A 23,415-nucleotide genomic window follows, 5' to 3' on the forward strand; every position below is an offset into this window, starting at 1 on the left:
CGGCGCTCCCGAAGCAGCCGACGCGGCCGCTATGTCCACGTGATCCCCAATAGCACGTCACGGCCACGGTGGCGCCAGCTTTTCCAGTGGTGGAGCTCGAGGCCAATACTTGTATAGAGCTTTAGCTCTGCCTCTTCCTACGTAACATATCTGGTGGAGGTGGACATTCTCTGTACCTCGTCACGGAGCTTTGCAGTGGACGGTACATCGAGCCTCCCTTCATGGCTCCCGGCGACGACGAATCGACTCAGCCGCCTCCGACACCTGCTGCCTCATCGGCGACCTGTATCGCTCTCCCCGCTCCGCGTGATCCTGGCGTATTCTCGGGCCAACATGGGGACGACGTCGAGGACTGGATAAGCCTGTACGAACACGTCAGCCGCAATAAGCTGTGCGATTGTACTATCACGCTCGCCAACGTAGTTTTTTACCTCAGTGCCACACCTATACTTTGCTTTTGGACGCACGAAGATGAACTCACCAGTTGGGATTCGCTTAAGCAAAGGCTCCAAGACTGGTTCGGCAACCCCTACGGTCAGCAACTTGCCGCGCAGAAGGCGTTCTCCGGCCGTATGCAGACGTCAACAGAGCCCTACGTCGCGTACATCCAGGAGGTCTTGGCTTTGTGCCGCTCAGTTGACGCAGACACAACTGAGTCCGACAAGGTTTCCCATATCCTCAAAGGCCTTGCCGATGACGCCTTCCACTTGCTCGTTTGCAACAATGTGGCGACGGTGGATGCAGTAATAAAAGAGTGCCGCTGCCTGGAACTCGCTAAAAGCCGACGTATCGACCAGCAGTTTGCCCGTCTGCCCAACACGTCAGCGACATCTTCCTGTGCCGACGCTCCTTGTCCCAACAACACTGGCGATGTTACCAAGATTGTACGGCATGAGATCGAGCCCGCCTATCCAGCTGCCTTCGACTCCAGCCCCACCAACGCATATGCAGTCACGGTTTCCCTGATTCAGGCAGTTGTCCGCCAGAAGTTCGAAAACATGGGTCTTCACACCACCTGCTCGGCCCATTGCCCTGCTACCCGCCCGGCTTCTTCGATTCGGCCCCATTCCGCGTCTTATTATCCATTACGTTTCCGCCACCCATCTGAATGGCGCACTGCTGACGACAAGCCCAGTTCTGCCGTCGAATCGGGCACATTTCTCGGCACTGTCACAGTCGCTGGAGTTCCCCCACCCAGTCTACTTGTACTGCCTGCTCTCGCCCCCGAGTGGCCCTTCTCGTCCCTATACCGCACGCTCCGATAAAGCCGCCACTGATTCTCCTGCACCGAGCCGCCGCTATTCTTGTTCGCCTTCGCCCCAACGATGATAATCTCGCTCTCCCCAGCCCCGTCGCTCCTTTGCGCCGACACCCTTCAGATGCCACTCCCAGCCGGAAAACTAGATGATGAAGGGCCTCGAGGTGACGCTGCATTGCTCCCTTCGCCGCCAAATCTTCTACTGACGTTGCCCATTCATCTGAGCCTTCTTGATGTGCAAGTCGACGGTGTTTTTGCATCTGCTCTTATAGACACTGGGATGCATTTGACGGTAATGAGCGCAGACCTTCGTAACGGCCTGAAGAAAATAATCACGCCCTCCGCGACGCCTGTTACGGGGGCGGAACAGCCCCCGTAATAGGTATGCGTGCCACCCGCGTCTCCTTCGCCGATCGCTCCACTATCCTGCTATTCACAGTCATCCCCCACTGTCCCCACGACATCATCCTCTGCTTACACTTCCTCTCCGCACATTCTGCCCTCATCGATTGTTTCGCCAGTACTCTCCGCCTTGACCTGCCTGTTCTGGATCACGTTGAACCACACCCCAGTCGCCTCAGTTCCGTCGACTTCGTTCGCTTGCCACCTTCGGCACTGACTCACGTTGACTTACTGTCATCCCCACCAGTGCCCTACGGTCACTACATCGCGGCTCCTATGCAAGACGTCCTCCTTACACACGCGATCACAGTACCTCGCACAGTTTTACCTATTACGGCGAATTGCGTCTACCTGCCAGATGTCAATTTTGGCTTGACGACACAAGTGCTGCCACACGTGATGTCTTTGGCCCAGCTTTGCTCATTCGAGGATCCCTCAGTAGCATCGATTGCAGTAGACGACAATTCAGCCGATCCTCGTCTACTATTGCAGTCGGCAACTTGTACCATCGCCGACTTACAGAAAATAATTGCGCCCGACATGCCGTCTGAGCACGCTCGTGAGCTCTACCGCGTTCTGTTTTCCTACCACGATATTTTTGCCATTCACGATCGTCCTTTGGCCCAAACTACAGCGGCTAAACATCGCATTAGTACCGGCAATGCCCCTCCTATCCATCGCCGCCCGTATCGAGTGTCACCGGCTGTGCGTCAAGTTATTCACGCAGAAGTTCGCAAAATGCTTGGCAAGAACATTATTGAACCGTCATGTAGTCCATGGGCGTCGCCTGTAGTACTGGTAAAAAGAAGGATGGCTCATCCTGGTTTTGCGGGGATTATCGGCACCTTAACAGGGTTACCAAAAAGGACGTGCATTCTATAATCTAGGATAGGATTCTACGTTTGGAGCTGGGCCATCAGATCCGGGTTTTCAACAATCTTCTCAGATGCATGTGCTAACCAACTTCCCTGCGTGGATTGCTGTAAGTAAACTAAGTGACTACCGGAACGTGGTGAGTACTGCCATAGCAGCCACATGGAACAGTATGCTATCTCGGCTGCTGAGGAGTGTGAACGCGGCAACCACAAAGAAGAGGCGGAGAGAGAGACTGATGGTTATTGGTGAAACCAATATTCCAAACGATATAGTCAACCTTCTCAACAAGGGACCGAAACACGGACTTGAGCCCCAGGTTCCAGCATAAGAGCTTCGGGCATGGAATCGGCAAGTCGCAAGAAAAGCGCCCGAGGAACACCGCGAGCGTTGCCTACTAGATGGTGCTGCCACGAAGGCCGGAACTGGTCAACAGGTGTGAATGTTGCAACGTGTGGTGTCTTTATTCAAAGACAATGAACTCTGTGTAATGCAGTCCGATAAGGAAGGTGCTTTTGTAGCTCTCCCTAGGCAAGCCTTTAACGAAAAAGCATTAGAGGCAGTCGAAAAGAATGTTAACCCTGTAAAAGTCAGCTTACCAAAAGTTAAGAAAACCATGACTTCGTTCTGTGACGAAATTGGCTGTGAAAGATTAGCTAAACAGATCAAAAAGAGTAAAAAAGATTCTCTTCGAGCTTTCTTCAGTGCCAAGACCCATAAGGTTGATCGATTATTAGTGAACGGGACACGTGGCAATGTCAAGTTAGCAGTATTTGTTGAAATCCCTGCAGCTTCTTCAACTCAATGACTCTTTATTGACTAGAAACTCAGATGAAGTTTTTGAATATTCCTGTGGCAGCCAAGAAATAGGCTATGTGCTTTCCGTTGACGTAAATGACCTTTTTTACTCGGTTCCGCATACTGAACTTCTAAAAGCCGTTAAACAGCGCATTGAGGAAAGTGGCGAAGCTAATTTTGTGTCTAAAATGCAGATGTCGGCTTCAAATTTTGTTTCCCTCTTGGAAGCTTATCTCAACCGCACCTTTGCAACTTTCGAACATGGCATATTTCTGCAGAAAGAGGGCATGGCATTGCTTCACGTGTAGCACCCATTTTATGTGACATCTTTTTATCCTACTTTGACCGCGCACTACAATGTGTTTTTACTTCATCTCATCCTAATGTTCTTAAAGGTTTTAGGTACGTTCACGATTTTTAGTTGGTATTGACAATAGATGCCCCTTGCCATGCCATGAAATGGTTGAGCAGCTTTTAGATGTTTTTAGAGCAAACGCAAAAGGACTTACTTTTACTCACGAGCTTCCGAAGGACAGTCCATTGCAGTTTTTAGACCTTAACCTAACACTTAACCTAAAACAAACAGACGTAATCTTCATGGATTTCCGTAAGGCGTTTGATAAAGTCTCGCATAACAAATTGTTGCATAAGCTAAGCTACATTCTGCAAAATAACAAACTACTCGCCTGGATAAAGAGTTATTTGACTAACCGACGTCAGTTTGTAACACTAAATTCAGCCAGTTCAGATAAGGTGCCCGTTGATTCCGGCGTCCCCCAAGGATCAGTTCTTGGTCCGCTTCTGTTTTTACTTTACATAAATGACATTGTGGATCAGATTTCTGTGGGTATTAGGTTGTACGCTGATGACTGTGTTCTGTACGAAAAAAATTCCTCTGTTGACGATCAAATTAGACTGAATGATGCCTTTAAAAGCATAGTAACATGGTGCAATGATTGGCAAATGGAAATTAACTTCGATAAAACTGTCTTTATGAGAATATCGTTAAAAAACAAGCCTTTATTGTACAACTACAATACCGAAAACATCATGCTTTCTGAGGTAACCGCATATAAATACCTTGGCCTCTGGATTACTAACACTCTCTCGTGGAACAAACATGTTGACATTGTCACGGCAAACTGCCTTCGAAAACTATTTTTCCTAAGACGCTCTCTAAAATTCGCTACGCCTCCTGTGCGGTTTCTTTCTTACAATGGCATCATTCGACCAATGTTGGAATACGCAATTGTCATATGGGATCCCTTTACTAAAAGAAACATTACTAAACTAGAAAAAGTTCAAAAAAGGGCAGTACGATTCATATATAATTCGTATGGTCGCACTTCAGTTACGGAGCTTCTCAGGAGAAGTGGATTGTCACCTGTAACACAAAGGAACCAAACATGCCGTTTAAAGTTTTTATTTCAGCTCATAAAGGGGCACTACAACATTGATACATCACGCTTTATCACTTTCTCTACTGGTTATGCTACACGTCATCGACACTCACAGACAATAACACCGTTAATTACTAAAAAGAATTGCTTCAAATTTTCCTTTTTCCCCAGAACTATTGTTGAATGGAATAACCTTACTAATGACGTTGTAACTCAATGCTCATTGCCATTATTTGAATCACACCTATGTTTATGTAGCGAGTGATTTACTGTGTTATTCAGTAACTTCTTGCATTTGTACATCGCGAGTGACCTATGTTATGTATCGCTGTATATTTACTTGGATGTTTTTCACTTTGTATCCACCCTGCTAAGGTCCTGGTAACAGGACCGCAGTATCAATAAATAAATAAATAAATAAATAAATAAATAAAAAAACTTAATAGTGATCACGTTTGTTGTGCGTACCTCCCTCGAGGTAAAAAAGAACTGCTACAATATGACCCAGCACACTCTAAGACTGTGAAGCGTGGAATCGCCTTACTTTGCTTGGAATCGGCTCTGCGCAAGTCATGTGTGCATGTGATGCAGGCGAGTTTTTTCCATCAATTTGAGAGACTTCTAAAAGCAGGCTACCCTCAGTCTGTCTTAAATGCCGTGGTCCAGTCCCTCCTACAGAAGCTGAAAACTAGCGCTGCGAGTGGGAAAACGCACTCGAAGGAAAGGGAGCGAGTAAAACCAGAAGTAGTACCTTACGTGCACCGTGTGAGCCATAACCTCAAGAAGGTAGCTACCAGATATGGCATTCCGGTTGTCTTTTCGGCTCCCAACAAGTTAGCTCAATTGTGTCCCCGGACCACACGCGAGGGGCAGCGGGGCTGCCAGAAGCAGCACGCCGAACATTTCAGGGACTGCGTTGAAGGGGTGGTTTTCGAGATACCCCTAGATTGCGGCAAGTCATACGTCGGACAAACGGAATGTTGTATTAATGACAGACTGAGAGAGCACGCTAATAGCATCGGCAAGTGTGACAACGTGCATCTTCCTGCGCACTGTAAAGACTGTTGTTGTACGCCATGCTTTGAACAAGCATTGATTCTTGGGAAAAGTGGGGACCAAACTGCAAGGTAGTTGTTGGAAGCGTTTTATATTAAAAAGAAAGGGTCTGATTGTGTCAGCGATACATCTATCGTATTATAATCCGCAGAAATGTGCTTCATCCAAAGTATGTTATCACGACCATGTTGTTCTGTCACACCTTGGCTCCCTGCCCATGAGCGGAATTGTATTTTCTTCTTTACGTTTGTTCAGGCTGTCATTGCGCTGTGCAGTCTTTGCAAGTGTAAGAACACGCTATGTTGCATTTCATGCTGGCAGGACTTATCAAGAGCAGCACGCAGGCAGTTTTTTGCAATTCCCCTTTTTATAAGCCAAAACTTGCCTGCGTGCTGCTCTTGATAAGTCCTGCCAGCATGAAATCCAACATAGCATGTTCTTACAGTTGAATAGGCTGCACAGTGCAGGCTTTCAGTATGATATGGTCACCTCGGTGCTAGAAACCCTTGCCAAGGAAGCGAGGGGCCCATCAGAGCTCCGCCCAAGCGTAGAGCCGCAACGTCGTAAACCTGTTGCCATCCCGTACTACCACCAAATCTCCCACCACCTCAAAAAGGTGGCTGAAAAATGTGAAGTACCGGTGGTTTTCACGGCGCCCAAAAAACTGGCGGGTATGTGCAACATGGTGCAGGGTAACAACAAAAGAAATGAATGTGGTAGCTAGGACGTCGACAGACTCGTCCCATGCAGAATAGGGGTAGTGTATCAGATACCGCTCTCTTGTGGCAATAGCTACATAGGGCAGACGGGACGGTGCGTAAACGTCAGCCTACAGGAGCACCGCGCAGGAGTAGAAGGATTGGAGGCGGGTCGCAAACTGGCTGACCATTGTCGCCACTGTCGTAATTGCACGCCTAGGTTCCACGACACAAAAGTCTTGAAGATGTTTGCGTCACAACTGAACCGAGAAATCTATGAAGCTTACCGTATAAAAATGCAATCTGACAGCTGCGTAAGCAGCGCTTCAGTGTCATTGAGCAATAAAGAGTTCAAATATTTACAAGCAAATTTGTGGCACTCACGCCCACATGCCAACGTCGAGTGATGGCTGTCTGATGATTAGCAAGTGTGATTATGAAACTGTATAAATGTGGTATTTCCCGGAGTAAATCTTAGTTGAAGTTCCGCGTCTGTCTTGTGTGTTCCTTCTTTGCCCCTTGTTTTTGTGCGGTTACATGATGCATTCCAATAACGACCACCAACTAGCCCGCTTATCCCTGTTAAATAATCCGGAATCCCCCACTATGATGTGCCTCCTGATCACATCGCGGCTTGAGCGCGTAAAACCCCGAGCACTGTTTTAATTTGTTTGCCCTATATCGCTGTTTCTATAGCATTGGGCTTCTAGTGGGTCTACAGGGCGTTTTAAATATCACTCCACAGCACGAAAATGCAGGAGATTTGCTAGCATTGTTGGTCGATGTTTGGACAGTGGTAGACAAGCCCACGAAGGAGAGCGCAATCAAGAATAAGTGCGTAGTGAGAGAAAGGAGCGATTACGGCTCATTGATAGCATAAGATAGCTTCAGATTTTAACCGTGATTTGCAACAGTATAATAAATGTGAGCGTTTCGCTGTGCTCTATTTTTTTATATCGTATCTGCAGACCGTTACGCGTTCAAGTAGAAGAGAACATGTTGTGAAATGGAAGTACATACAATATAAGCAGCACAACATCACTGAAAGCTAGAACACATGTTATACAGATTTAAAAATGTCTAAAGGCACGGTAATATCGATCACCAATGCAATTTTAACACTGCAATCCACACACACCTGGTGACGTATGACGGTATGGCGGCAAGCGTTTGTTAGACGAAAAATTGTCTCTCTCCGCAGGCACTGCTCACTCGTGCGGTGAACGCAACACGTTTCATCCGAAGCGCTCACTTCTCGCGCCTGCTTCAGCACGTGACGGAGACCGTGGACTCGCTGACCGTCGTGCGCGTGTTCGGCATGACGGAGCGCTTCTACGAGCGCTTCTGCCGCCTGGCGGACCAGAACCTGCGCGTCTCGCTCGCCTCGGTGACGTGCAGCAGACTGGCTCGGACGTTCGCGATGGCCTGCAGTCAGACCGTGGTGCTCGCCACGCTTGTCTTCACCGTAGCAATGGGCGGCGACGAGTACGGAGACACACCGCGATCAAGCAGCATCGGGCTGGCACTGAACTCTTCGTTGGCGGTGAGTGCGAGGCCAGAAGTTTGATTACAAATCACGCACATCCAGCACATATGTTGTAATCTATGTGAAGCGATGCTTTAGAGAAGCATCTAAATAACTGCTGTAACACCAACGGAGACATGGCCGATTGTGCTTGTCTGCATATCACGCAGTGTATTATCGTGAAATGTTGGTTTACCCTCCACAAAGGTCACGACTTTAATAATGTTTTGCACTTTCTGCTTTTATGCTGTACACCGCTCACAAGGTATGCCGGAATGCAAAGGCCAAGTGTTCGCGCCAGATTAGGCGAATTCACAGTGTGTACATACTTGAAGCTGCGATGTCACTCGCAAGCTATTGAACCTAATCTGAACTGAACCGTTATTCTCAGCCGAACCATAACTAAAGATTACCGATATTTTTCGCCATTTTGGAACTGCACTCGAATCAGTTCGAACTGGCTCGGCCATTGGTTCAACTCGGAGTCGTGTTTGAAGTTCTACGTGCGTGCATGCTGTTGCGTAGACGACAGCAGACGATCCCTCTTGCCTGCAGTGCGTGTAATTCGGTGCAGTGCGTGTAGTTTTGACTCGGGCTGGCTCACTCGACTGCATGCATTGTCGGGTGACTTGTACACTCTGGTTGGCACGCAGTCCGTACACAGAGTCGCCGACGCTGCGCCGTCGTGGAGGATACCAGTGCAGCAGCATCTGCTGGGTTCACCTGCATGCTCTCCTATACGCGTGCTGCACCCAATAACTACAGTGACGGATGTTCTTTCTGCGAAGCCATTCTGGCTTAGTGGGCGTCCACGGCAAGCGCGAATGGTGGCCACTAAAGTATTTGTGGGAAACAAACGCACGTGGAGGAAGTGTGTGTGAAGCGAAGCTTTTTCCATCTTAAAACTTATTGTGCACCAACAAACAGGGACGAAGAATAGAAGAAACACAAGGACGAGCGCTTTCTAACAACTGGTTTTATTTTTTAAGAACTATCTGCTTAAATACCCACAGATCTGCGCGATCTAGTCAACAGAGCATGCCTATAGCGCATATGAACACACAGATCTGCGCAATCAAGTCAAGAGAGCACGTCTATAGTACATATTCCACTTGTGATGAAAAACAAAGACGTGCACCAAAGCCACCCGGTCAACATAAAAACAGCAAGTTGCATGAAACAACCACTTACGATAAAGTGCGTTAAAGATGTGATGATACAAGTGAATTTTCTTTATCCAGCAATGAAACCGATGGATGGATGGATCACATCTTTAACGCATTTTATCTTAAGTGGTTGTTTCATGCACCTTGCTGTTTTTATGTTGACCAGGTGACTTTGGTCCACGTCTTTGTTTTTTATCACAAGTGGTATATGTACTATAGACATGCTCTCCTGACTTGATAGCGCAGATCTGTGTGTTTATATGCGCTATAGGCGTGCTCTGTTGACTATATCGCGCAGATCTTTGGGTATTGAAGCAGGTGGTTCTTCAAAAATAAAACCAGTCGTTAGAAAGCGCTCGTCCGTGTGTTTCTTCTATTCTTCGTCCCTGTTTGTTCGTGCACAATAAGTTTTAAGATGAATCTGTTTCAACTAGCCCGACTCGCAGTCTTGCTTAAGCTTTTTTTTTTTAAAGTGGTAGTAAGTGACCTACGTCTTAATGCGATGCGTACAATTTTTCATTCAGCCTATTCTTACGCTACGCTGGGGAGCCGAAGAAGAGCAGATTGAGGAAATTCGCGCAGAGTAGAAAATACCTGTCTGCCTGCGATCTCGTCGCTACACCCCTTCATTCATCTGGCGAATAAACACATCTCATCTGTAACAACTTTGCAGTGGCGTAGCCAGAATTTGTTTGGGGGGAGGGAGGGTGACTCGCGTTTCAGCGCGGCCTCCTCCTAACGGAATTTGTCGAGGGATCAAATACTGGAATGATAACTGCATTGCCGTTGCCGAAGATGCTGCAAACGAATTCTTGAACGCTGCGTACTGTCGAGACAAGTAAAATGTGTATTTTTTCATGAAATGATATATTAGTACGTCCCAAAAATCGTGGCAGAAATAACTGATATAAAGGCTTCCATGTTTTTTTTGTCCATTTAATAAGTACAGAAAGTATCACATGAACTTTATAACCTACATCAGTTCGAAACGAGCAAAGCAGTGGATGCCGCTTATATCAGAAACGTAAATACCATGAAATGACGGAGTTGAGGACAAATATTTTAATTACTTATTTTATTCAGGAACCTTGTTTGCAGTTTTATACATATGCAACGGCCAGGGAAACATCTCAATGACACTGTGCTTCGTTCCAATGCAATGCGCAGGTGCATCCTGTATTGTGAGCAATTGCACCGAAATTATAGTCGCAACCTGCAGCACATATAAAAAGCAGGAGTTCTGCAAAGTATAGATTATAAATGCGAAGATAAGATATAAGGTAATAATCAAATGCGAATATACAGCGTAATAAAGCGCAAAAAGTTGTCACTGGAAACAAAGTTCACTGAATGTTTACGCAAAATCTAGCAACAAGATATCTAAATATACGTATAAGTCTCCAATAAATCTACGCATCTAAGCGAAAGTCGCTCTAATGCCTCAAACAAGGCATTTAGACATGCTGCCCAATCAGAGATAGTAAATTTTACGCATAACACAGACGATCCAGGCAAGAACAAATCTATGAGTGAAGTAATCGTGATACGCACTTGGGCCATCCTGCAGTAGAATCATAATACAATTGTGATATTATTCTGCCACGTGGGCTGAAAATAGAAGAAGAATGCAGAAATAGATATAAAAATGCGTATTTTAGCTGCCGGCACAGCGACAATTATTCTTCGCTGTTGGCGCTAGGCTGGCGTTCTTGGCGTGCAATCCACCAAGCCCATCGACTAGGACGTCAAGTTATAGAAAATGAAGGAGAAAGGCCTTATTGGCTTAGTTACAAGGCTTCTGTACGGAAGCGCACTCCACGCAGAAACAAGTTAAATGGCTCAGTTCACATCAGGACCCTCTGTCCTAACTCTCGAAAAGCCTTCGCTTTCAATACCGTCGTTTTCCCTAGGAGAGTCGACTAGGGAGTCTGAAGACTGTCCAGCAGCAAATCCCCCTTGTCTACTCCGTTATGACGCCACGCCCACGCTCGCAATAAGCCGCATTAACTGCGCCCCCGAAGAGACTGGTTTCGAATCTGTGGCAAGACAGCAACCAGCGACACCACGCTCGTCGTCGCTGTCGCTCAGACTGCCAGGTAAAGGGCGGGGTGAAAGCCTTTCGTCAAACACTGCAACAGTCGGTGTCGGCGCTACATTGTCGTCTGGGTAGGCGCTGATAGATGGTTGGTGATTTGATTTGTGCTAAATGTCTAACTAACTGCGCCTTTCAATTTGGTCTCGTGGTTCCCACCTTTGCATACTTTGCTCAAGTTTCCGGGTAATGGTGGAGTGAGCGCCCTTAATAGGACCCTTCAATGGTCGGTGTCCACCCTGCGTCTGGATAGGAAGGGTGGTGGTTTTGTCCCGCGGTAATCGTCCAATTAATGCCTTTGTGGTGTTGAGACGTAAAAAAGACCTCCACTGCCAAGAAATCCAACCTGACGGTTACCAGATGGCAGGCTGCCGAAGCGTCGATGTTCATTCGTGGACACGTGGATCGTTCTAGTTGTAATGGCTGATGTCACACGGCAGCTGGAGAGGGTCTTTGCATCGTTGTGTCCACCTCCTTAGGAATACAAAGGCAGACACACAAACACTCGTTGGTGTTCCCGAGTGACACGGCTGCCGGACTCTGTGATTCCCGTATCGTTTACGTTTTACCCCTCTCTCTTTCTCTCTTTTTTCTAGTCTTGCTCAGCTTTCGACAAGACAAAAACAAGTGGCTAACTTCCTCATCACTAGCGATGCCTAGAAAACATGTTCACCAATTCTCAGCTCATGGCCCTGGCTCAGCTAGTCTGCATTGGTATTCTGGTCAAACCATCTCATTTGTCTCGCGTTTCTCTCAAATATTGACTCCTGCCATGCAGGAGGGCCATGGTTGCTCTCCACCATGAATTTAGCGCCTTGGATATCGCATTACAGCTTATGGATTGACTATTTCATATCAAAACACTCTTCTTCCGAGTTGCTAAACACCTCGTGGTGTCAGTTTTCGACTGAGGTACCCCAAAGGGTGTGCTTCATCGCTTTCGTTAATTTCGGCACGGACTTGGCCACGGTTGCTGGCTTCACCCCAGAGAACGCATTCTCTGCAGAAGTATGGGGAGACAAGCACAGACCGTAAAGACAAAGCCTCCTTCTCGAGCAATTCACCGTCTCCGAATAAGCTCTCCTAATCTTCACATTACCAGTTCGAACACACATTAACAGTTTCTTTCTCTTGTCCACAAAACACCAGCACTAATGCAAAACAAAACTATGTTGCATAAATTACGCACTTGTAATATCACGAGGATTCGAGCTTAATTCTAATTTCTAGCACACACGTTCTAAGCGATACTAAAGCGCTGCTGTCTGATGACTGCATGTGCGTAACACGCATCAACGCTTTGCTTCTTTGTGCCTGAGCATGACACGCCTCAAAGGGACCGTACTAACACTTTCTGAATCATGTGGTTAAACAACGTCCCCGCTAAAATACGCGTCTTTCCTTCAAAGAAAAAAATCTCGCGATCACTTCCGAAAAGCAAACTGATTCATAAGCGCGCCACTACAGGTATAAACAACTAATTTAGACTTAGCGGTGCAAGCGTATAAAACCAATGAATCCTATCTGCTAAACAAAACATGTCGAAAACAAAGATTCTGAACATTACACGCGTGAAAACCACCTCCTTAACACTCGATGTGGGCGCTGTCTGAAAGCTCCTTTCAAACTTGTTAACCCGAGAATACATATGGCACGTATGTCATTCCCATCGCTGCAGAGCCCCGATACCTTTCGTACTGTCCACCTGCTTTTCTGGCATTGCCCTTGGAATACACTGCTAGGTATGACTACGTCGCGTCGCCTAACCGTCTTGTTCTGCTCTGTCAGACAAGCTGCACCTTGAAAAGAACTAAACGAGGGGAAACGTAATTTCCCCCAGGTTTTTGTCTTCCTCCACGCCGAATGTCGCTTTGTTTTCGACCTCGTCTGACGATTCGGACGTGCTCTGAATAAAACATTCCAACCGACTCATGCGCGTTTCTAATATTTTCTCTGCGCTCCCCACAGAGTTTAGTGGCTTTAGATTTAGTCGACCACGTTCTCTTCTCTACCGCAGTTCTGAATTTGCGACGCCTCTTTCTCTTGCCGCCGTTCCGAGTGCCTTTCTTTACTTTCTGTAGGCGGTTCCTCGTCCGGACCAACTTCTTAAGTTTCGCTCGAGAAAATCAGAAAGATGTCCTCCTCCTCCTCCTCCTCCTCCTCCTCCGAGAGAGAGAGAGAGAGCGACAGACAGAGAGAGAGAGATACTGTTTATTAGAAAAACAGATAATTTTGCCGGCGCGTATACCACCGCTGGCATACTACTCTGCATAGGGATGTGGAATTGGGATTAATAGAATCGAGAGGAGAGTGGGAGAAAAATAAAATAAAAATAAATATGAAATGTGCAAGTGGACCTGACACTATTATTTAGAAGTGACATGGCGGGTAAATTTAGGCTTTTTTATATGAAATGTTCAATCTTTAAAGCTTTCCTATGAGACCAATTTCTGCCAAGTATTTGAACAATAAATACAAAACCCATCGCTGTTTTGAAGGGCCGGGTATCAGACCTTCATGCTTGATAATGTTAATGGATCGTAGCTAATCATGTGCATTTGTTGCTCAAAAATTGTCTCTCATCACGGTGCGCGATGCATTCTAGTAATATATGCTACAATGCATCTAAGTTGCCACAGTTATCACAGTAGGGGTTAGTGGTCAGTCCTATGCGGTGCAGATACATAGTTTAGTAGAACTTGTTGTTGGGCGAGTTGGTAGGTAGGTATTAGCGAACATTGTTTAACTGCGCGAGCAAACGAACCACAAAGACAGCGAGGGACAAGGACGGGCGCAGACTTGCAACTAAAGTTTATTCCACAAGGTACACATATAAATACACACCCGACATACACCACTGCGCGTGCGCGAAAAAAAGGAAAGGTAAAAGAAAAGTAAAACCTTGTATATGCGAAACGCGACCTACCTACGCTCGTCAATAAACCTAATCTCACTGGTATGTAAATAAACTGAGGTGTCACTGACACATTGTTGTCCCTTCTTTTTAATATGGTACGCCTCGAGTAGCTCTCTGGCTCGGCTATCTCTGCAGCGGCACAAAATCTTTGTTTCCTTCATGATCGGCTTGCACGTGCACGCCAGGCAGTGGACAGGCAGGTGCCCATTCGTTTTATTTTATTTTGTGCCGCTGCAGAGATAGCCGAGCCAGAGAGCTACTCGAGGCGTACCATATTAAAAAGAAAGGACAACAATGTGTCAGTGACACCTCAGTTTATTTACATACCAGTGAGATTAGGTTTATTGACGAGCGTAGGTAGGTCGCGTTTCGCATATACAAGGTTTTACTTATCTTTTAACTTTCCTTTTTTTCGCGCACGCGTAGTGGTGTATGTCGGGTGTGTATTTATATGTGTACCTTGTGGAATAAACTTTAGTTGCAAGTCTGCGCCCGTCCTTGTCCCTCGCTGTCTTTGCGGTGCAGATACCTGTTCGTGTATGCCATGTTCAGTCTAAGACGATGGCAGAATGCGTTCAAGTGTCGAGGAAGCGGTCGTGGAATTTTTGGTCTCATTTCTGGGTCAATGTAACACAGTAAGTTAACTTTGTGAAGCGGCAGACTCCAGATGCGGTCTTTTTCGTAATAGGCATATTTTTTTTCCATGTTCGAAGCGTCGGCATTTATAAAAAAAACGTTCTCTTGAAATTGCGGTATTGCAGTCCATTTCACGTAGCTTCACCTGCTTTTTCATTTCACGAAATACCGGCATGGCCAGGTATCCAACGGAACTTGATGCAATGCCCAGCGATGTTAGCCTTGTGGCGAAGCTAAGCGATGTGAAATGCTGCGGGTTGATTATTACAACGCTTGTGCCTGTTCCGCATACTTTGTAGGGCTACTCTTGAATCCGTGAAAATCACCCATATCATTGGTGGCTGCTGTCGAAGTACGTACACAAAGGCCTCCTTAATTCCGTATAGCTCTGCTGAAGTAGATGATGTCGCTCGCGTAAGACGAAACGAGAATCGTTGCCCTGTAGAGGGAACAAAAAGTCAGCACGCTGAGCGACGTGGTGTTGCACAGCATCTGTGAAAATGTTCGTTGCAGCGGTGTTTTCTTTGTGCGTATATTCCAAGGTTATCTGATAAGTCGCTGTTTGAGGCATTTTCTTTTTCGCACTGATTCCAGGGATATATGGCTCGATTTCTAGTGGGGACAGTGTCCATGGTGGAATGTTTCGTGGCATAATTTGTGACGCCTGAACTGGAATTGAAATAGATACGCTTCCTACGACCTGTCCAAAGCTAGATGTCACACGGGTTCTTGATATATCCTTCAAGAAGTGGGCCTTCGTATGAATGATGTTTCGGAGGTGAATTCAAAGTGCCTCCTGAGAAGATAACACTTCAAGGGGCATGTGTCCGGCTTCTGCTACAGTTCCTGAGTGGGACGACCCCTTCGGAAGGCAGAGACATACGCGAATACAGTTGTTCCCCGCTGCCTCATGTTTTCGCTTGCTTGTGGGAGAGATTTTGTGGAGGATCGGGAGGCAATACCGTAGTGTTCTGTAGAAGTAGGCCTTATGGAGGAGCACCATTGATCGACAGTTGCTGCCCCACTGTGATCCGCCTCGAAATCGGAATACGTGTGACGCCGAGGAAATGTTCTCACTCAGTTTTTTCACTTAAGGCGACCATGTCAGGTTCCTATCGATCGTCACTCCAAGAAACCTTTCCGTCTTGACGTATGGAAGGGTACGACCACACACATTAGTGGCTATCTTTCCCAACTCCTCCGCGTGAAAGCCATAGCAACGCTTTTGTAGGGGGACAATTTCAGACCCCGTGAGTTTAGGTAGGCCGATATTTTTGCCAGTGCTCTCTCGAGGCGTTGTTGGGTGGTACTGCGGGAATGCGCCGCGGTCCAAATGCAGATATCGTCCGCATACAGTGTGATTTTGGCACCACGGGGCAGGTTTCTTCTCAGATGAGTGAGGACTAAATTAAATAATACCGGGCTTTACGCAGCACATTGCGGCACTCCTTTCTCGAAGGCATAAAGCGCCGTGGGGCCATCCGCGGTACACATGAAAAATTCGCGTCCTTGAAGATAGTTTTCAATCCTCGCGTAAAGCCGTCCTCCAAGACCAAGGGTTTCCAAAGCGTCAGCTATTGCATTACGATATACCAAATCATATGCTACCTTAATGTCCAAAAATAATGCAGTAGGTGTGTTTCCAGAGACGAATTCCTCTTCAATTGATCAGACCAAGGCAAGGACGTTATCTATTGCGCACCTATTTTGCCGGAAGCCATTCGTTGTCTTTCTTCAACAAAATGCATTCTGTACGCTGATGATATAACAATATTCACTTTTCGTAAAGATATCTCATCTCTCGTTAATAAACTAAATGCTGACTTAGAAAACCTTCTAAGGTGGTGTAATGTTGACATGTTATCTATTAATGCAACTAAGACTAAATTGGTTGTATTCTCTTCACATCAGCGAAACATAGCTTCCATTCCACCTATTAGTCTTGGTCCCCACTTCCTTCATTCAACTTCATGTTCTTCTTTCCTTGGCGTTCTACTTGACTGTAATCTGAAATATCACAATCATATAGCTCACATAAAAAAGCAAATAGCTTATGGTATGCGCATCTTAATTAAAGCACGCCCTTACTTCACACGTACCACATTGCTCTCACTTTACCACTCCTTCGTCCACTCTCACATTACTTATGGTATCATATGCTGGGGAAACACCTATAATACCCATATTACGTCTTTACAAACAATTCAGAACCGAGCCATCAGAATAATTACTTATAGTTCAAGGTTTTCTAATGCCACTTCCTTACTACACGAGAATAACATCCTTACTATTTCTGGGCTCACTAAATATAACCTAGGTATTTTTTTTCTACAGATTTCTACATAATGAGCTACCATCGATCACATTTTCACCGTCTAACCTGGCAACTAATAGTACCACCAGATTCGCGTTGAATAACAATTTTCTGTTACCACGAATCCGCACTAACTACGGTAAACAAACCGTGGAATTCACTTCCATATCAGTATGGAACACTCTTCCTCTCATTATGAAAAATACAAGATCTTTACAGCAATTCAAAAGGGAACTCAAAATGCATTTATTATTGAAAAACGAATGAGAAAATGTACTGTAACCGTTTTATTTCTCCATTCTTTCTTGCCTCTTTGCTTTTGTTGTGTTTTTGTTCTTGTAAATAAACTACTGGTATTTTGTGCACATACAATTCTTTATGTTACCGTGAGATAAGCTCAACCTTGTTATTATTTGTAATGAATTCTGTATTTTGTTCAGTTAAGGTTCATTTCCTGTTGCTTGTATAATACCTTATTATATGCTACTGTTGCTTTGAGATGTCAATTATCGTAAGTATTCTTGTACAGGAGGTCCCGATACAATCTTTGACTATGGGACCTCCTCCTGCATACTAAATACTTGTAATTTGACCCAACTTCTAACGATAAATTCTGATTCTGATTTGCTCCGGGTGCACTTTTGTAGTTTCCAGAAACCAATTTATTCGTTTGTGAATCATTTTTTCGAATAGCTTCCCTGTGCACCTAAGCAAAAGTACGGGGCTGAAGGAGGCGTAATTTCCCGGCTGCTTCCCTGGCTTCAATATAGGAATAACTGTCGCAAGCTTTCATTCCCTAGGAACCTGCCCAGTTATCCATGAGGTGTTGTAGTACTCCAGAAGGCATACGTGATGTGTGTGGCATGGATTTGCGAGCACTTCATAACTCACACTGTCATGACCAGGTGATGATCGCTTATTTGCGCCGCCGATTGCTGCCGTGAGCTCTTCAATTGTAGAAGGTAATTCCAAGCCAAGAAGGGTGGTTCGAGGTGGACTAGGCTGATGACTCGCAATTTGCGGAGAAGGTTGTGCTCCGCTGGAAAGGAGCCTACTGTACTGCTCTGCCACCCCTTTTAGGGATGCGCGCTCATGTAATGAGAGTACGATAAAAGGATAAAACTGTTGCGGCTCTTTGCGAATGTCTCTGACGACTCGCCAGATTTTGCTCAGCGGTTGTCGTACGTCCAGTGTCCCACAATAGTCCCTCCCGCTTTTTTGGTTCAGTTTGGTGAGGTAATGCTGTGTATTACTTTGTGCCTGTCGACAAGTTCTGAGGTGTTTGATATTTTAGTACGTAGAGCCTTCCTTTCGGCACGCCTTCGACTGGCACATAAGCTTTGGAATTCCTCGTCATTAGTGGGTACATTACAACTCTTAGTGGCAGAGCAGCTACTTTGTTTGAGGCAATGAGCTATTCTCGGTATTAATTCTTCATTCGTAGTCGAGGTTTTGATCCCTTTGTCTACAGCTGCTTTGTAAGCTTCCCAGTCTACCGACTTCAGTTTCGCTTTTCTGGGCGACGTCCGAAAATGAAGGGCAAAGAATAGGATGGAGTAGTGGTTCTCGATTCTCGAAATCTGTACACCATCCGAACATAAGGACAACTTGACTTCATGCGAATGTAACATCAATGCAGCTAACAGTCTTCTCATTTTTGAGGTATGGTATGCTGCCATCGTTCAAGGGCTCTGTATTGTACCTCGCAAGAAGTCCGCCAGCTTAGCACCCCGAGTACATGTATGTGAACTGCCCCACATCTCGTTATGTGCGTTAAACTCGCTACAAATTATATGTGGAGATTGAGTGCTTGTCTACACGTTTTCCAATTTTGACACATCGAAAGGTGATCCTGGTTCCAAGTAGACACCGATCAGGGAAAACACTTCAGATGCAATCACTGTGGTTGCGCAAATGTATTCATTCTTGTGATGTGGTGTTACGTCAATCACAGAGGCAGGCACGCCGTTGCGAATTCCAAAGAGCCGCCGACTAATTCCGTTTTGTCGCTTTGAATAACCCATTATCCTAAACTGCTCTCCACCCGAGAGTCGGAAATGACTATAAAAAGGAATCGGTACACTCGCGCAAGATACTTAAAGTCTGCTAACTTCGAGCGAAAGCCGCGAGCGTTCCACTGAAATGTAGTAAATGTGCGGAAGTGTTTGTTGGTGGTCACCACTGGGCGAATCCACGAGAGATCAACACGGGTAAAAAAATTTCGTAATTTAGATTTCATTGAATATTTTTTATTTTATGCGCATAATCACTCGGTAGTACTAAAGTGAACGTGGCTTCTTTTCCAGAATATTTTAGGAGGAAAAAAATAACCGTGCGGAGGTGCCTATATAATGCACAAGGCATTTTCACAAATTCACATCGATGTGAAATATAATATGTTACAGCTACAAAGAATACATTCTTTTGTGTAGAACCTAGACGTAAAGATGGGTCAGCTAGCACTGTTTCAGGGTTCCGTGCAAAACGGAAGTGTTTTAGAAAAGTTCCTTAATTTCCTATAATCTTCAAAAGTTGCTTTATTTACGAATTTTTTATCGACTAAACCAATACGTGAAGCCTTTTGGAATTTGCTGGACTGCGAGAACTTAGCCTATTCAACAATTGTGCTGAATATTTTTGCTGTATCACAAATTACCATTGATACAATTCGCCTTAAACTTGAAGTTTTGACAAAAATGAATGGTATTTAAAAATGAAAATAAAGAAAACACCTTCGCAAATTTTTCTCAAAATCTCGTAAACAACTGTTCATAGGCGTGCGAAAAAGAATATTAAAAAACGTGTTGCATTATTGTGTTTGTGATCACAATAGAGGCAGTAGAAATGAGAGCTTTGCCAGAATGCAGCAAGGAGCTCAGAAAAAGGGACATCGGGGTAAAAAGAGCGTGCCCAAGGATCTGACTTGCCTAAACATGACCGTAATTGCGACGTAAAGCCAGTTTCGACATTATAATGATTACTTCTGCATAAAAGTGTGTTTAGAACACTACTTATTCGCTTGAATGGGAATAAAGAAGCGTCAACGCAACCATTACGTGGCTCATTTTGTTTAACAGCAAGTGCGTGCACCTTGTAGCGTAGGTAATTTGTGCCTTCTGGTAATGTAGGTTTGTATTTCTTTGCGTGCTACAGAATTAACGGTTAACTGTGCGTGAATGTACACAGTAACAGAATGTACGGCAGGTAAATGCCTCTAAAAATATCGTACTGGTCATTACATGAACGTCATTATACAACCTAAGAGGCGGTGTGGGAGCGGCGATGGTGTTGGTTAAGGCAGGGTTAGCTGGCAGATAGTTCCCGCGATTGCTTATTTTACCGCCTCTGAAGGAAAAGAATAAAGGAACTGTTAGAATACTATATAATCAAAAGTTAACAGTCCCTAAGAATCATCACTTGTCGGAAAGTTCACAGTTTCTTAGAAAAGCTGGAAAGAAGCACGAGACTTCCTTCTTCAGATACTTGGGTCTTTTGCGAAACATTACCTGTTCCGCGCATTCTTGAGGAAATCGCCTTCTGTGCAAAGCCTCAAGTAGAGCATTAATTTCTTCATTGAAGTCTTGGCAGGACCAGATGAACTCTCGTCCAAACTTGCTGGTATACAATGTATGGGCTAGTTGTTGAAGCAGCACTGACGAATGCTAAACGTTGATAGCGTACTCAGAACACGTCCTAAGTTTGCGAAGCGCTGCAATACTGGCAGCTCTTTCCGCATTTTTCTCTAGGACCAACTGATCCAGAGGGCCAGAACACGCAGTTCTAATAGAGCGAATTCAATGCGAAGTGGTACAGTTGCTTGCCTTTTGACTTGCTGACCCGTCAGTGTACACTTGTTGATTATCCGCATATGCCGCATGGAGGCAGGGAGAGGGGCACAAGCAACTTCGAGCATAGCCGATGTATACGCTCAGAAAGGTTTTGATCCTTTTCCAATTACCTGCAGTATTGCGAGACACCAATACAACGCTTGAAATCGGTGGCGTCAGGCTCGCTTAACCAAATGTGCCGAGACCGTATGCTTGGAACACGTGGCAAAGACTTCCACTGGTTCTTTTTGAGGCGGCGAAAGTTCTCTACTTCATTCACATCTGCATAGAAAAGACGGGGAATGCGGGAGATGGAAATTCAAGACCATGAGCAAAACGTAAACAAGGTGAATGCAGGAGCCAACGTTTCGACAAGTGGACTTGTCTCCTTCAAGGCCAAAAGACAAGTACACTTGTAGAAACAACAAGAAGACAAGTCCACTTGTCGAAACGTTGGCTCCTGCATTCACCTTGTTCACGTTTTGCTCAACATCTGCATAGAGCAGTTTTAAGTTTTTCAGCGTTGCGGTGATCTGCTCCACCATTTCAGAGGATGATTTATTGACTGTAGTGCTGTCTGCTCTGAGATTGTGCAGCGAGATTTGGTGCTTTACTAAGCCACCAACAACATCGCAAGCGCTTTTGCCATATCCTGTGGCCGAAAAAAGCCACTTTGTTGACGCATGCTCCTTCTGTGACAGCTGGTAAAGCTGATACTTGTTTTTGAAATGGCTACTGGCACCGCAGACACGTATGTAGCATGTTTGTCAACTGATGTTCTTCCTTCATGCACTCATAGATTTTTTCCAGTGCAAAGCAAGCGTGTGCAGCATCATGACATACGTCATCATTGATGACTGCAAAACATTGAGTGGATCATCTACTCGTGACGACACACGTAAATAGCGAGACCTGTTTTTTTTTGTGCCAATGGTATGATTGTACGTCGTTCGGTACAACAGCTGGCCAATTCTCTGCAATGTCAAAGACACGGTATCCGTGTTGTGGATTCGGTTTGGCGTCGTGTATTGCTGATGCTTGAATGCCCCTTTATATTCATGGGTGATCCACTTGACAAGCCATACACCAAGTTCCTGGAGAAAGATAGTACCCTGTGCTGTCTTTTTGACGAGGTCACCATTTTCCCATACCGTATTGTTTACCTCTGCCTCTTCAGGGATTCCCAAAGTTGCAGTAGTAAAAGCATCTTCGTTTGCACAATATTCACAATCGCCCAGGAAACAATCAGCCGTGGCGAGGTGCAAATACGTAGTTCTCTGAGGTGGGTAATTGTGTAGGCACCTACAGTGAGCTCTTCGAGCACGGAAACGCACTGTGTGGCGCTGGCGCAATACATGCAAAGGTACACTTCTTGTTGTGGGGCAAGAAGAATCCATTTCGGCCGGAGAAAATAAAGGTTTGAGAGCCCAACAGATGTATCCGGATGGGCTTCCTTGAAGGGACGATATGTCTCCCGTACCGAGCGGGTCATAAACCTCTTGGCAGCACACTGTTTGTTCCCATCAATCGAAACGGATACTACATCCTTTTTGTTGGGACTCTGCCGAGGACATCCGCCACGCTCGTCTTTGGTATAATATTCCACAGTGGTCTGGAAGTCTGTTGAGTTCAACCGTGTTATCTCAGGTGCGTCTTGTGCTGACCATATTCCATGTTTCTAGCGCCAACGTCTGGATTTCTATATCATGTAGGCTGACAAATTCGGATTGAGAGCTTGAACATTTCAGCGCTCCAGTTGGCTTGGCAGCAGAGTCAACAAGCGCGTCCGCTCATGGTATGAAGAGCACATGTCAGAGGCTTCTATAAAGTTGGTGAACCATTCGGTGCACATGCCGCATTTGGTACCTGAGGGGTCCAAATGGCGCTTGCACTACACGAAGTGAGATTTGGACCTTGCAGTGTCACCGAGTTGAATTTGCTTTAACATCGGGCGAAAGTTCCTTAGTCGCGAATCCCACTTCTGCTGATGAACGTGAGGCAAAGTTTCAAGTGGATGTAGGCACTCCTTTTTACATCCCAGTTCGTCTTCTTCCAGTAAGAATTCATCGCCTCCCTTGGATTCACTTCCCATTCTTCTTCACTCTAGCAACTCGATCAAAAGTGGCGATTTTCACAGCAGCTGCATCTGAAAGCGTGAACTAAATATAAGCGCCAATGATGGCCGAGGAGAGGCACGACTCCATGAAGTTATGTCGGAAATTCAGACATTTTAGAACGGCGTGGTTGAAATAAAATAATTATAGTTTACCAAAACTGCCTTTACATCGCAATTACCGGTGAAGTTTAGGCAAGACAGAGCCTTATGCACGCTAGTTTTACCCTGATGTCTCTTAGCAGCTTGCTGCATTCTGGCAAAGCTCTCATTTCTACCACCTGTATTGTGATTACAAACAAAATAATGCAACATGTTTTTTTAATATTCTTTTTTTCAC

At 45.5% G+C, this 23,415-nt stretch overlaps 1 protein-coding gene across 1 annotated transcript in view; it reads left to right on the top strand.

Annotated features, from left to right (window-relative positions):
* The first annotated feature begins 7,186 nt into the window (after window positions 1-7,186).
* The window catches only part of LOC139047103 (ATP-binding cassette sub-family C member 2-like), an 80,556-nt gene continuing 64,327 nt past the window's right edge, over window positions 7,187-23,415 (top strand). Inside the window, exon 1 of the mRNA XM_070521065.1 lies at window positions 7,187-8,028. The gene's annotated coding sequence lies outside the window, so the exon portion shown is untranslated. The remainder of the gene's footprint in view (window positions 8,029-23,415) is intronic.

This window comes from Dermacentor albipictus, chromosome 6 (assembly GCF_038994185.2).
Source record: "Dermacentor albipictus isolate Rhodes 1998 colony chromosome 6, USDA_Dalb.pri_finalv2, whole genome shotgun sequence".
Classification (NCBI taxonomy): Eukaryota; Metazoa; Arthropoda; class Arachnida; order Ixodida; family Ixodidae; genus Dermacentor; species Dermacentor albipictus.